We start from the raw sequence: 13726 nt of genomic DNA, 5'->3' as shown, positions 1-13726 counted from the left end.
ACAGAGCCAGTAGATCTAGCTGGTCTGTCATAATACAATATAGACAGTAGATCTAGCTGGTCTGTCACATTATAATAGAGACAGGAGATCTAGCTGGTCTTTCATATTGTAGTACAGAGAGTAGATCTAGCTTGTCTGTCATCAGATAATAGAGACACAGAGAAAGTAGATCTAGCTGGTCTGTCATAATATAATAGAGACAGTTGATCTAGCTGGTCTGTCATAATATAATAGAGAGAGCAGAACTAGCTGGTCTGTCATAATATAATAGATCCAGTAGATCTAGCTGGTCTGTCATATTACAATATAGACAGTAGATCTAGCTGGTCTGTCACATTATAATAGAGACAGTAGATCTAGCTGGTCCTTCATATTGTAATAGAGAGAGTAGATCTAGCTTGTCTGTCATCAGATAATAGAGACACAGAGACAGTAGATCTAGCTGGTCTGTCATAATATAATAGAGACAGTTGATCTAGCTGGTCTGTCATAATATAATAGATCCAGTAGATCTTGCTGGTCTGTCATAATATAATAGAGAGAGCAGATCTAGCTGTTCTGTCATAATATAATAGAGACATTATATCTAGCTGGTCTGTCATAATACAATAGAGACAGAAGATCTAGCTGGTCTGTCATAACATAATAGAGACAGTAAATCTAGCTGGTCTGTCATAATATAATAGAGACAGTAGATCTAGCTGGTCTGTCATAATATAATAGAGACAGCAGATATAGCTGATCTGTCATAATATAATAGAGACAGTAGATCTAGCTGGTCTGTCATAATATAATACAGACAGTAGATCTAGCTGTTCTGTCAAATTATAATAGAGACAATAGATCTAGCTGGTCTGTCATAATATCATAGAGACAGTAAATCTAGCTGGTCTGTCATAATATAATAGAGACAGCAGATCTAGCTGGTCTGTAATAATATAATAGAGACAGTAGATCTAGCTGGTCTGACATAATATAATAGAGACAGTAGATCTAGCTGTTCTGTCAAATTATAATAGAGACAATAGATCTAGCTGGTCTGTCATAATATCATAGAGACAGTAGATCTAGCTGGTTCAGTCATAATATAATAGAGACAGCAGATCTAGCTGATCTGTCATAACATAATAGAGACATTATATCGAGCTGGTCTGTCATAATATAATAGAGACAGTAGATCTAGCTGGTCTGTCATAACATAATAGAGACAGTAAATCTAGCTGGTCTGTCATAATATAATAGAGACAGTATATCTAGCTGGTCTGTCATAATATAATAGAGACAGCAGATCTAGCTGATCTGTCATAATATAATGGAGACAGTAGATCTAGCTGGTCTGTCATAATATAATAGAGATAGCAGATCTAGCTGGTCTGTCATAATGTAATAGAGACAGTAAATCTAGCTGGTCTGTCATAATATAATAGAGACAGCAGATCTAGCTGATCTGTCATAACATAATAGAGACATTATATCGAGCTGTTCTGTCATAATATAATAGAGACAGTAGATCTAGCTGGGCTGTCATAATATAATAGAGACAGTTGATCTAGCTGCTCTGTCATAATATAATAGAGACAGTATATCTAGCTGGTCTGTCATAATATAATAGAGACAGCAGATCTAGCTGATCTGTCATAATATAATTGAGACATTATATCTAGCTGGTCTGTCATAATATAATAGAGACAGTATATCTAGGCGGTCTGTCATAATATAATAGAGACAGTAGATCTAGCTGTTCTGTCATATTATAATAGAGACAATCGATCTAGCTGGTCTGTCATGAAATAACAGAGCCAGTAGATCTAGCTGGTCTGTCATAATACAATATAGACAGTAGATCTAGCTGGTCTGTCACATTATAATAGAGACAGGAGATCTAGCTGGTCTTTCATATTGTAGTACAGAGAGTAGATCTAGCTTGTCTTTCATCAGATAATAGAGACACAGAGAAAGTAGATCTAGCTGGTCTGTCATAATATAATAGAGACAGTTGATCTAGCTGGTCTGTCATAATATAATAGAGAGAGCAGAACTAGCTGGTCTGTAATAATATAATAGAGACAGTAGATCTAGCTGGTCTGTCATAATATAATAGAGACAGTAGATCTAGCTGTTCTGTCAAATTATAATAGAGACAGTAGATCTAGCTGGTCTATCATAATATAATAGAGACAGCAGATCTAGCTGATCTGTCATAACATAATAGATACATTATATCGAGCTGGTCTGTCATAATATAATAGAGACAGTAGATCTAGCTGGTCTGTCATAACATAATAGAGACAGTAAATCTAGCTGGTCTGTCATAATATAATAGAGACAGTATATCTAGCTGGTCTGTCATAATATAATAGAGACAGCAGATCTAGCTGATCTGTCATAATATAATAGAGACAGTAGATCTAGCTGGTCTGTCATAATGTAATAGAGACAGTAAATCTAGCTGGTCTGTCATAATATAATAGAGACAGCAGATCTAGCTGGTCTGTAATAATATAATAGAGACAGTAGATCTAGCTGGTCTGTCATAATATAATAGAGACAGTAGATCTAGCTGTTCTGTCAAATTATAATAGAGACAATAGATCTAGTTGGTCTGTCATAATATCATAGAGACAGTAGATCTAGCTGGTCTGTCATAATATAATAGAGACAGCAGATCTAGCTGATCTGTCATAACATAATAGAGACATTATATCGAGCTGGTCTGTCATAATATAATAGAGACAGTAGATCTAGCTGGGCTGTCATAATATAATAGAGACAGTTGATCTAGCTGCTCTGTCATAATATAATAGAGACAGTATATCTAGCTGGTCTGTCATAATATAATAGAGACAGCAGATCTAGTTGATCTGTCAAAATATAATAGAGACATTATATCTAGCTGGTCTGTCATAATATAATAGAGACAGTATATCTAGCTGGTCTGTCATAATATAATAGAGACAGTAGATCTAGCTGTTCTGTCATATTATAATAAAGACAATAGATCTAGCTTGTCTGTCATAATATAACAGAGCCAGTAGATCTAGCTGGTCTGTCATAATACAATATAGACAGTAGATCTAGCTGGTCTGTCACATTATAATAGAGACAGTAGATCTAGCTGGTCGTTCATATTGTAGTAGAGAGAGTAGATCTAGCTTGTCTGTCATCAGATAATAGAGACACAGAGACAGTAGATCTAGCTGGTCTGTCATAATATAATAGAGACAGTTCATCTAGCTGGTCTGTCATAATATAATAGATCCAGTAGATCTAGCTGGTATGTCATAATATAATAGAGACAGTAAATCTAGCTGGTCTGTCATAATATAATAGAGACATTATATCGAGCTGGTCTGTCATAATATAATAGAGACAGTAGATCTAGCTGGTCTGTCATAACATAATAGAGACAGTAAATCTAGCTGGTCTGTCATAATATAATAGAGACAGTATATCTAGCTCGTCTGTCATAATATAATAGAGACAGCAGATCTAGCTGGTCTGTAATAATATAATAGAGACAGTAGATCTAGCTGGTCTGTCATAATATAATAGAGACAGTAGATCTAGCTATTCTGTCAAATTATAATAGAGACAATAGATCTAGCTGGTCTGTCATAATATCATAGAGACAGTAGATCTAGCTGGTCTGTCATAATATAATAGAGACAGCAGATCTAGCTGGGCTGTCATAATATAATAGAGACAGTTGATCTAGCTGCTCTGTCATAATATAATAGAGACAGTATATCTAGCTGGTCTGTCATAATATAATAGAGACAGCAGATCTAGCTGATCTGTCATAATACAATAGAGACATTATATCTAGCTGGTCTGTCATAATATAATAGAGACAGTAGATCTAGCTGTTCTGTCATATTATAATAGAGACAATCGATCTAGCTGGTCTGTCATAAAATAACAGAGCCAGTAGATCTAGCTGGTCTGTCATAATACAATATAGACAGTAGATCTAGCTGGTCTGTCACATTATAATAGAGACAGGAGATCTAGCTGGTCTTTCATATTGTAGTACAGAGAGTAGATCTAGCTTGTCTGTCATCAGATAATAGAGACACAGAGAAAGTAGATCTAGCTGGTCTGTCATAATATAATAGAGACAGTTGATCTAGCTGGTCTGTCATAATATAATAGAGAGAGCAGAACTAGCTGGTCTGTCATAATATAATAGATCCAGTAGATCTAGCTGGTCTGTCATATTACAATATAGACAGTAGATCTAGCTGGTCTGTCACATTATAATAGAGACAGTAGATCTAGCTGGTCCTTCATATTGTAATAGAGAGAGTAGATCTAGCTTGTCTGTCATCAGATAATAGAGACACAGAGACAGTAGATCTAGCTGGTCTGTCATAATATAATAGAGACAGTTGATCTAGCTGGTCTGTCATAATATAATAGATCCAGTAGATCTTGCTGGTCTGTCATAATATAATAGAGAGAGCAGATCTAGCTGTTCTGTCATAATATAATAGAGACATTATATCTAGCTGGTCTGTCATAATACAATAGAGACAGAAGATCTAGCTGGTCTGTCATAACATAATAGAGACAGTAAATCTAGCTGGTCTGTCATAATATAATAGAGACAGTAGATCTAGCTGGTCTGTCATAATATAATAGAGACAGCAGATATAGCTGATCTGTCATAATATAATAGAGACAGTAGATCTAGCTGGTCTGTCATAATATAATACAGACAGTAGATCTAGCTGTTCTGTCAAATTATAATAGAGACAATAGATCTAGCTGGTCTGTCATAATATCATAGAGACAGTAAATCTAGCTGGTCTGTCATAATATAATAGAGACAGCAGATCTAGCTGGTCTGTAATAATATAATAGAGACAGTAGATCTAGCTGGTCTGACATAATATAATAGAGACAGTAGATCTAGCTGTTCTGTCAAATTATAATAGAGACAATAGATCTAGCTGGTCTGTCATAATATCATAGAGACAGTAGATCTAGCTGGTTCAGTCATAATATAATAGAGACAGCAGATCTAGCTGATCTGTCATAACATAATAGAGACATTATATCGAGCTGGTCTGTCATAATATAATAGAGACAGTAGATCTAGCTGGTCTGTCATAACATAATAGAGACAGTAAATCTAGCTGGTCTGTCATAATATAATAGAGACAGTATATCTAGCTGGTCTGTCATAATATAATAGAGACAGCAGATCTAGCTGATCTGTCATAATATAATGGAGACAGTAGATCTAGCTGGTCTGTCATAATATAATAGAGATAGCAGATCTAGCTGGTCTGTCATAATGTAATAGAGACAGTAAATCTAGCTGGTCTGTCATAATATAATAGAGACAGCAGATCTAGCTGATCTGTCATAACATAATAGAGACATTATATCGAGCTGTTCTGTCATAATATAATAGAGACAGTAGATCTAGCTGGGCTGTCATAATATAATAGAGACAGTTGATCTAGCTGCTCTGTCATAATATAATAGAGACAGTATATCTAGCTGGTCTGTCATAATATAATAGAGACAGCAGATCTAGCTGATCTGTCATAATATAATTGAGACATTATATCTAGCTGGTCTGTCATAATATAATAGAGACAGTATATCTAGGCGGTCTGTCATAATATAATAGAGACAGTAGATCTAGCTGTTCTGTCATATTATAATAGAGACAATCGATCTAGCTGGTCTGTCATGAAATAACAGAGCCAGTAGATCTAGCTGGTCTGTCATAATACAATATAGACAGTAGATCTAGCTGGTCTGTCACATTATAATAGAGACAGGAGATCTAGCTGGTCTTTCATATTGTAGTACAGAGAGTAGATCTAGCTTGTCTTTCATCAGATAATAGAGACACAGAGAAAGTAGATCTAGCTGGTCTGTCATAATATAATAGAGACAGTTGATCTAGCTGGTCTGTCATAATATAATAGAGAGAGCAGAACTAGCTGGTCTGTCATAATATAATAGATCCAGTAGATCTAGCTGGTCTGTCATATTACAATATAGACAGTAGATCTAGCTGGTCTGTCACATTATAATAGAGACAGTAGATCTAGCTGGTCCTTCATATTGTAATAGAGAGAGTAGATCTAGCTTGTCTGTCATCAGATAATAGAGACAGTTGATCTAGCTGGTCTGTCATAATATAATAGAGACAGTTGATCTAGCTGGTCTGTCATAATATAATAGATCCAGTAGATCTAGCTGGTCTGTCATAATATAATAGAGAGAGCAGATCTAGCTGGTCTGTCATAATATAATAGAGACATTATATCTAGCTGGTCTGTCATAATACAATAGAGACAGAAGATCTAGCTGGTCTGTCATAACATAATAGAGACAGTAAATCTAGCTGGTCTGTCATAACATAATAGAGACAGTAGATCTAGCTGGTCTGTCATAATATAATAGAGACAGCAGATCTAGCTGATCTGTCATAATATAATAGAGACAGTAGATCTAGCTGGTCTATCATAATGTAATAGAGACAGCAGATCTAGCTGGTCTGTCATAATATAATAGAGACAGTAAATCTAGCTGGTCTGTCATAGTATAATAGAGACAGTAGATCTAGCTGGTCTGTCATAATGTAATAGAGACAGCAGATCTAGCTGGTCTGTCAAAATATAATAGTGACAGTAGATCTAGCTGGTTTATCATAATATAATAGAGACAGTAGATCTAGCTGTTCTGTCATATTATAATAGAGACAATAGATCTAGCTGGTCTGTCATAATATAACAGAGCCAGTAGATCTAGCTGGTCTGTCAAAATAAAATATAGACAGTAGATCTAGCTGGTCTGTCACATTATAATAGAGACAGTAGATCTAGCTGGTCTTTCATATTGTAGTAGAGAGAGTAGATCTAGCTTTTCTGTCATCAGATAATAGAGACACAGAGACAGTAGATCTAGCTGGTCTGTCATAATATAATAGAGACAGTTGATCTAGCTGGTCTGTCATAATATAATAGATCCAGTAGATCTAGCTGGTCTGTCATAATATAATAGAGACAATAGATCTAGCTGGTCTGTCATAATATAATAGAGCCAGTAGTTCTAGCTAGTCTGTCATAATACAATATAGACAGTAGATCTAGCTGGTCTGTCACATTATAATAGAGACAGTAGATCTAGCTGGTCTGTCATATTATAGCAGAGAGAGTAGATCTAGCTGGTATGTCATGAGATAGGAGAGACACAGAGACAGTAAATCTAGCTGGTCTGTCATAATATAATAGAGAGAGCAGGTCTAGCTGGTCTGTCATAATATAATAGAGACATTATATCTAGCTGGTCTGTCATAATATAATAGGGACATTAGATCTAGTTGGTCTGTCATATTATAATAGAGACAATAGATCTAGCTGATCTGTCATACTATAATAGAGCCAGTAAATCTAGCTGGTCTGTCATAATACAATATAGACATTAGATCTAGCTGTTCTGTCATAATATAATAGAGACAGTAGATCTAGCAGGACTGTCAAATTATAATAGAGACAATAGATCTAGCTGGTCTGTCATAATATAATAGAGACATTATATTTAGCTGGTCTGTCATAATATAATAGGGACAGTAGATCTAGCTGTTCTGTCAAATTATAATAGAGACAATAGATCTAGCTGGTCTGTCATAATATAACAGAGCCAGTAGATCTAGCTGGTCTGTCACATTATAATAGAGACAGTAGATCTAGCTGGACGTTCATATTGTAGTAGAGAGAGTAGATCTAGCTTGTCTGTCATCAGATAATAGAGACACAGAGACGGTAGATCTAGCTGGTCTGTCAAAATATAATAGAGACAGTTGATCTAGCTGGTCTGTCATAAAATAAAAGATCCAGTAGATCTAGCTGGTCTGTCATAATATAATAGAGACAATAGATCTAGCTGGTCTGTCATAATATAATAGAGCCAGTAGATCTAGCTGGTCTGTCATAATACAATATAGACAGTAGATCTAGCTGGTCTGTCACATTATAATAGAGACAGTAGATCTAGCTGGTCTGTCATATTATAGCAGAGAGAGTAGATCTAGCTGGTCTTTCATGAGATAGGAGAGACACAGAGACAGTACATCTAGATGGTCTGTCATAATATAATAGTGAGAGCAGATCTAGCTGGTTAGTCATAATATAATAGAGACATTATTTCTAGCTGGTCTGTCATAATATAATAGGGACAGTAGATCTAGCTGGTCTGTCATAATATAATAGAGACAATAGATCTAGCTGGTCTGTCATAATATAATAGAGACAGTAGATCTAGCTGGTCTGTCATAATATAATAGAGACAGCAGATCTAGCTGGTCTGTCATAATATAATAGAGACAGTAAATCTAGCTGGTCTGTCATATTATAGCAGAGAGAGTAGATCTAGCTGGTCTGTCATAATACCATAGAGACAGTAGATCTAGCTGGTCTGTCATAATATAATAGAGACAATAGATCTAGCTGGTCTGTCATAATATAATAAAGACAGTAGATCTAGTTGGTCTGTCATAATATAATAGAGACAATGGATCTAGCTGGTCTGTCATACTAAAATAGAGACAGTAGATCTAGCTGGTCTGTCATAATACAATATAGGCATTAGATCTAGCTGGTCTGTCATTATATAATAGAGACAGTAGATCTAGCTGGTATGTGAAATTATAATAGAGACAATATATCTAGCTGGTCTGTCATAATATAATAGAGACTCTATATCTAGCTGGTCTGTCATAATATAATAGGGACAGTAGATCTAGCTGGTCTGTCATAATATAATGGAGACAATAGATCTAGCTGGTCTGTCATAATATAATAGAGACAGTAGATCTAGCTGTTCTGTCAAATTATAATAGAGACAATAGATCTAGCTGGTCTGTCATAATATAATAGAGCCAGTAGATCTAGCTGGTCTGTCATAATACAATATCTACAGCAGATCTAGCTGGTCTGTCATAATATAATATAGACAGTAGATCTAGCTGTTCTGTCTTATTATAATATAGAAAATAGATCTAGCTGGTCTGTCATAATATAACAGAGCCAGCAGATCTTGTTGGTCTGTCATAATACAATATAGACAGTAGATCTAGCTGGTCTGTCACATTACAATAGAGACAGTAGATATAGCTGGTCTTTCATATTGTAGTAGAGAGAGTAGATCTAGCTTGTCTGTCATCAGATAATAGAGACACAGAGACAGTAGATCTAGCTGGTCTGTCATTATATAATAGAGACAGTTGATCTAGCTGGTCTGTCATAATATAATAGATCCAGTAGATCTAGCTGGTCTGTCATAATATAATAGAGCCAGTAGATCTAGCTGGTCTGTCATAATACAATAGAGACAGTAGATCTAGCTGGTCTGTCATAATATAATAGAGACAGTAGATCTAGCTGGTCTGTCAAATTGTAATAGAGACAATAGATCTAGCTGGTCTGTCATAATATAATAGAGCCAGTAGATCTAGCTGGTCTGTCATAATATAATAGAGAGAGCAGATCTAGCTGGTCTGTCATAATATAATAGAGACATTATATCTAGCTGGTCTGTCATAATATAATAGAGACAGTAAATCTAGCTGGTCTGTCGTAATATAATAGAGACAGCAGATCTAGCTGGTCTGTCATAATATAATAGAGACAGTAGATCTAGCTGGTCTGTCATAGTATAATAGAGACAATAGATCTAGCTGGTCTGTCATAATACAATAGAGCCAGTAGATCAAGCTGGTCTGTCATAATATAATAGAGAGAGCAGATCTATCTGGTCTGTCATAATATAATAGAGACATTATATCTAGCTGTTCTGCCATAATACAATAGAGAAAGTAGATATAGCTGGTCTGTCATAACATAATAGAGACAGTAAATCTAGCAGGTCTGTCGTAATATAATAGAGACAGCAGATCTAGCTGGTCTGTCATAATATAATAGAGACAGTAGATCTAGCTGGTCTGTCATAATATAATAGAGACAATAGATCTAGCTGGTCTGTCATAATATAATAGAGACAGTAGATCTAGCTGTTCTGCCATAATACAATAGAGAAAGTAGATATAGCTGGTCTGTCATAACATAATAGAGACAGTAAATCTAGCTGGTCTGTCGTAATATAATAGAGACAGCAGATCTAGCTGGTCTGTCATAATGTAATAGAGACAGTAGATCTAGCTGGTCTGTCATAATATAATAGAGACAATAGATCTAGCTGGTCTGTCATAATACAATAGAGCCAGTAGATCAAGCTGGTCTGTCATAATATAATAGAGAGAGAGCAGATCTATCTGGTCTGTCATAATATAATAGAGACAGTAAATCTAGCTGGTCTGTCATAACATAATAGAGACAGTAAATCTAGCTTGTCTGTCGTAATATAATAGAGACAGCAGATCTAGCTGGTCTGTCATAATATAATAGAGCCAGTAGATCTAGCTGGTCTGTCATAATATAATAGAGACAGCAGATCTAGCTTGGTCTGTCATAATATAATAGAGACAGTAGATCTAGCTGGTCTGTCAAATTATAATAGAAACAATAGATCTGGCTGGTCTGTCATAATATAATAGAGCCAGTAGATCTAGCTGGTCTGTCATAATACAATTTAGACAGTAGATCTAGCTGGTCTGTCACATAATAATAGAGACAGTAGATCTAGCTGGTCTGTCATATTGTAGTAGAGAGAGTAAATCTAGCTGGTCTGTCATAATATAATAGAGACACAGAGACAGTAGATCTAGCTGGTCTGTCATAATATAACAGAGAGAGCAGATCTAGCTGGTCTGTCATAATATAATAGAGACATTATATCTAGCTGGTCTGTCATAATATAATAGAGACAGTAGATCTAGCTGGTCTGTCATAATACAATAGAGACAGTATTCTAGCTGGTCTGTCATAATGCAATAGAGAAAGTAGATCTAGCTGGTCTGTCATAATATAATAGAGACAGTAGATCTAGCTGGTCTGCCATAATATAATAGAGACAGCAGATCTAGCTGATCTGTCATAATATAATAGAGACAGTAGATCTAGCTGGTCTGTCATAATATAATAGAGACAGCAGATCTAGCTGGTCTGTCACATTATAATAGAGACAGTAGATCTAGCTGGTCCTTCATATTGTAATAGAGAGAGTAGATCTAGCTTGTCTGTCATCAGATAATAGAGACAGTTGATCTAGCTGGTCTGTCATAATATAATAGAGACAGTTGATCTAGCTGGTCTGTCATAATATAATAGATCCAGTAGATCTAGCTGGTCTGTCATAATATAATAGAGAGAGCAGATCTAGCTGGTCTGTCATAATATAATAGAGACATTATATCTAGCTGGTCTGTCATAATACAATAGAGACAGAAGATCTAGCTGGTCTGTCATAACATAATAGAGACAGTAAATCTAGCTGGTCTGTCATAACATAATAGAGACAGTAGATCTAGCTGGTCTGTCATAATATAATAGAGACAGCAGATCTAGCTGATCTGTCATAATATAATAGAGACAGTAGATCTAGCTGGTCTGTCATAATGTAATAGAGACAGCAGATCTAGCTGGTCTGTCATAATATAATAGAGACAGTAAATCTAGCTGGTCTGTCATAGTATAATAGAGACAGTAGATCTAGCTGGTCTGTCATAATGTAATAGAGACAGCAGATCTAGCTGGTCTGTCAAAAGATAATAGTGACAGTAGATCTAGCTGGTTTATCATAATATAATAGAGACAGTAGATCTAGCTGTTCTGTCATATTATAATAGAGACAATAGATCTAGCTGGTCTGTCATAATATAACAGAGCCAGTAGATCTAGCTGGTCTGTCAAAATAAAATATAGACAGTAGATCTAGCTGGTCTGTCACATTATAATAGAGACAGTAGATCTAGCTGGTCTTTCATATTGTAGTAGAGAGAGTAGATCTAGCTTTTCTGTCATCAGATAATAGAGACACAGAGACAGTAGATCTAGCTGGTCTGTCATAATATAATAGAGACAGTTGATCTAGCTGGTCTGTCATAATATAATAGATCCAGTAGATCTAGCTGGTCTGTCATAATATAATAGAGACAATAGATCTAGCTGGTCTGTCATAATATAATAGAGCCAGTAGTTCTAGCTAGTCTGTCATAATACAATATAGACAGTAGATCTAGCTGGTCTGTCACATTATAATAGAGACAGTAGATCTAGCTGGTCTGTCATATTATAGCAGAGAGAGTAGATCTAGCTGGTATGTCATGAGATAGGAGAGACACAGAGACAGTAAATCTAGCTGGTCTGTCATAATATAATAGAGAGAGCAGGTCTAGCTGGTCTGTCATAATATAATAGAGTCTTTATATCTAGCTGGTCTGTCATAATATAATAGAGACATTATATCTAGCTGGTCTGTCATAATATAATAGGGACATTAGATCTAGTTGGTCTGTCATATTATAATAGAGACAATAGATCTAGCTGATCTGTCATACTATAATAGAGCCAGTAAATCTAGCTGGTCTGTCATAATACAATATAGACATTAGATCTAGCTGTTCTGTCATAATATAATAGAGACAGTAGATCTAGCAGGACTGTCAAATTATAATAGAGACAATAGATCTAGCTGGTCTGTCATAATATAATAGAGACATTATATTTAGCTGGTCTGTCATAATATAATAGGGACAGTAGATCTAGCTGTTCTGTCAAATTATAATAGAGACAATAGATCTAGCTGGTCTGTCATAATATAACAGAGCCAGTAGATCTAGCTGGTCTGTCACATTATAATAGAGACAGTAGATCTAGCTGGTCGTTCATATTGTAGTAGAGAGAGTAGATCTAGCTTGTCTGTCATCAGATAATAGAGACACAGAGACGGTAGATCTAGCTGGTCTGTCAAAATATAATAGAGACAGTTGATCTAGCTGGTCTGTCATAAAATAAAAGATCCAGTAGATCTAGCTGGTCTGTCATAATATAATAGAGACAATAGATCTAGCTGGTCTGTCATAATATAATAGAGCCAGTAGATCTAGCTGGTCTGTCATAATACAATATAGACAGTAGATCTAGCTGGTCTGTCACATTATAATAGAGACAGTAGATCTAGCTGGTCTGTCATATTATAGCAGAGAGAGTAGATCTAGCTGGTCTTTCATGAGATAGGAGAGACACAGAGACAGTACATCTAGATGGTCTGTCATAATATAATAGTGAGAGCAGATCTAGCTGGTTAGTCATAATATAATAGAGACATTATTTCTAGCTGGTCTGTCATAATATAATAGGGACAGTAGATCTAGCTGGTCTGTCATAATATAATAGAGACAATAGATCTAGCTGGTCTGTCATAATATAATAGAGACAGTAGATCTAGCTGGTCTGTCATAATATAATAGAGACAGCAGATCTAGCTGGTCTGTCATAATATAATAGAGACAGTAAATCTAGCTGGTCTGTCATATTATAGCAGAGAGAGTAGATCTAGCTGGTCTGTCATAATACCATAGAGACAGTAGATCTAGCTGGTCTGTCATAATATAATAGAGACAATAGATCTAGCTGGTCTGTCATAATATAATAAAGACAGTAGATCTAGTTGGTCTGTCATAATATAATAGAGACAATGGATCTAGCTGGTCTGTCATACTAAAATAGAGACAGTAGATCTAGCTGGTCTGTCATAATACAATATAGGCATTAGATCTAGCTGGTCTGTCATTATATAATAGAGA

This window comes from Oncorhynchus clarkii, chromosome 29 (assembly GCF_045791955.1).
Source record: "Oncorhynchus clarkii lewisi isolate Uvic-CL-2024 chromosome 29, UVic_Ocla_1.0, whole genome shotgun sequence".
NCBI classification, from domain to species: Eukaryota; Metazoa; Chordata; class Actinopteri; order Salmoniformes; family Salmonidae; genus Oncorhynchus; species Oncorhynchus clarkii.
Note: the sequence above shows the minus strand (reverse complement) of the source record.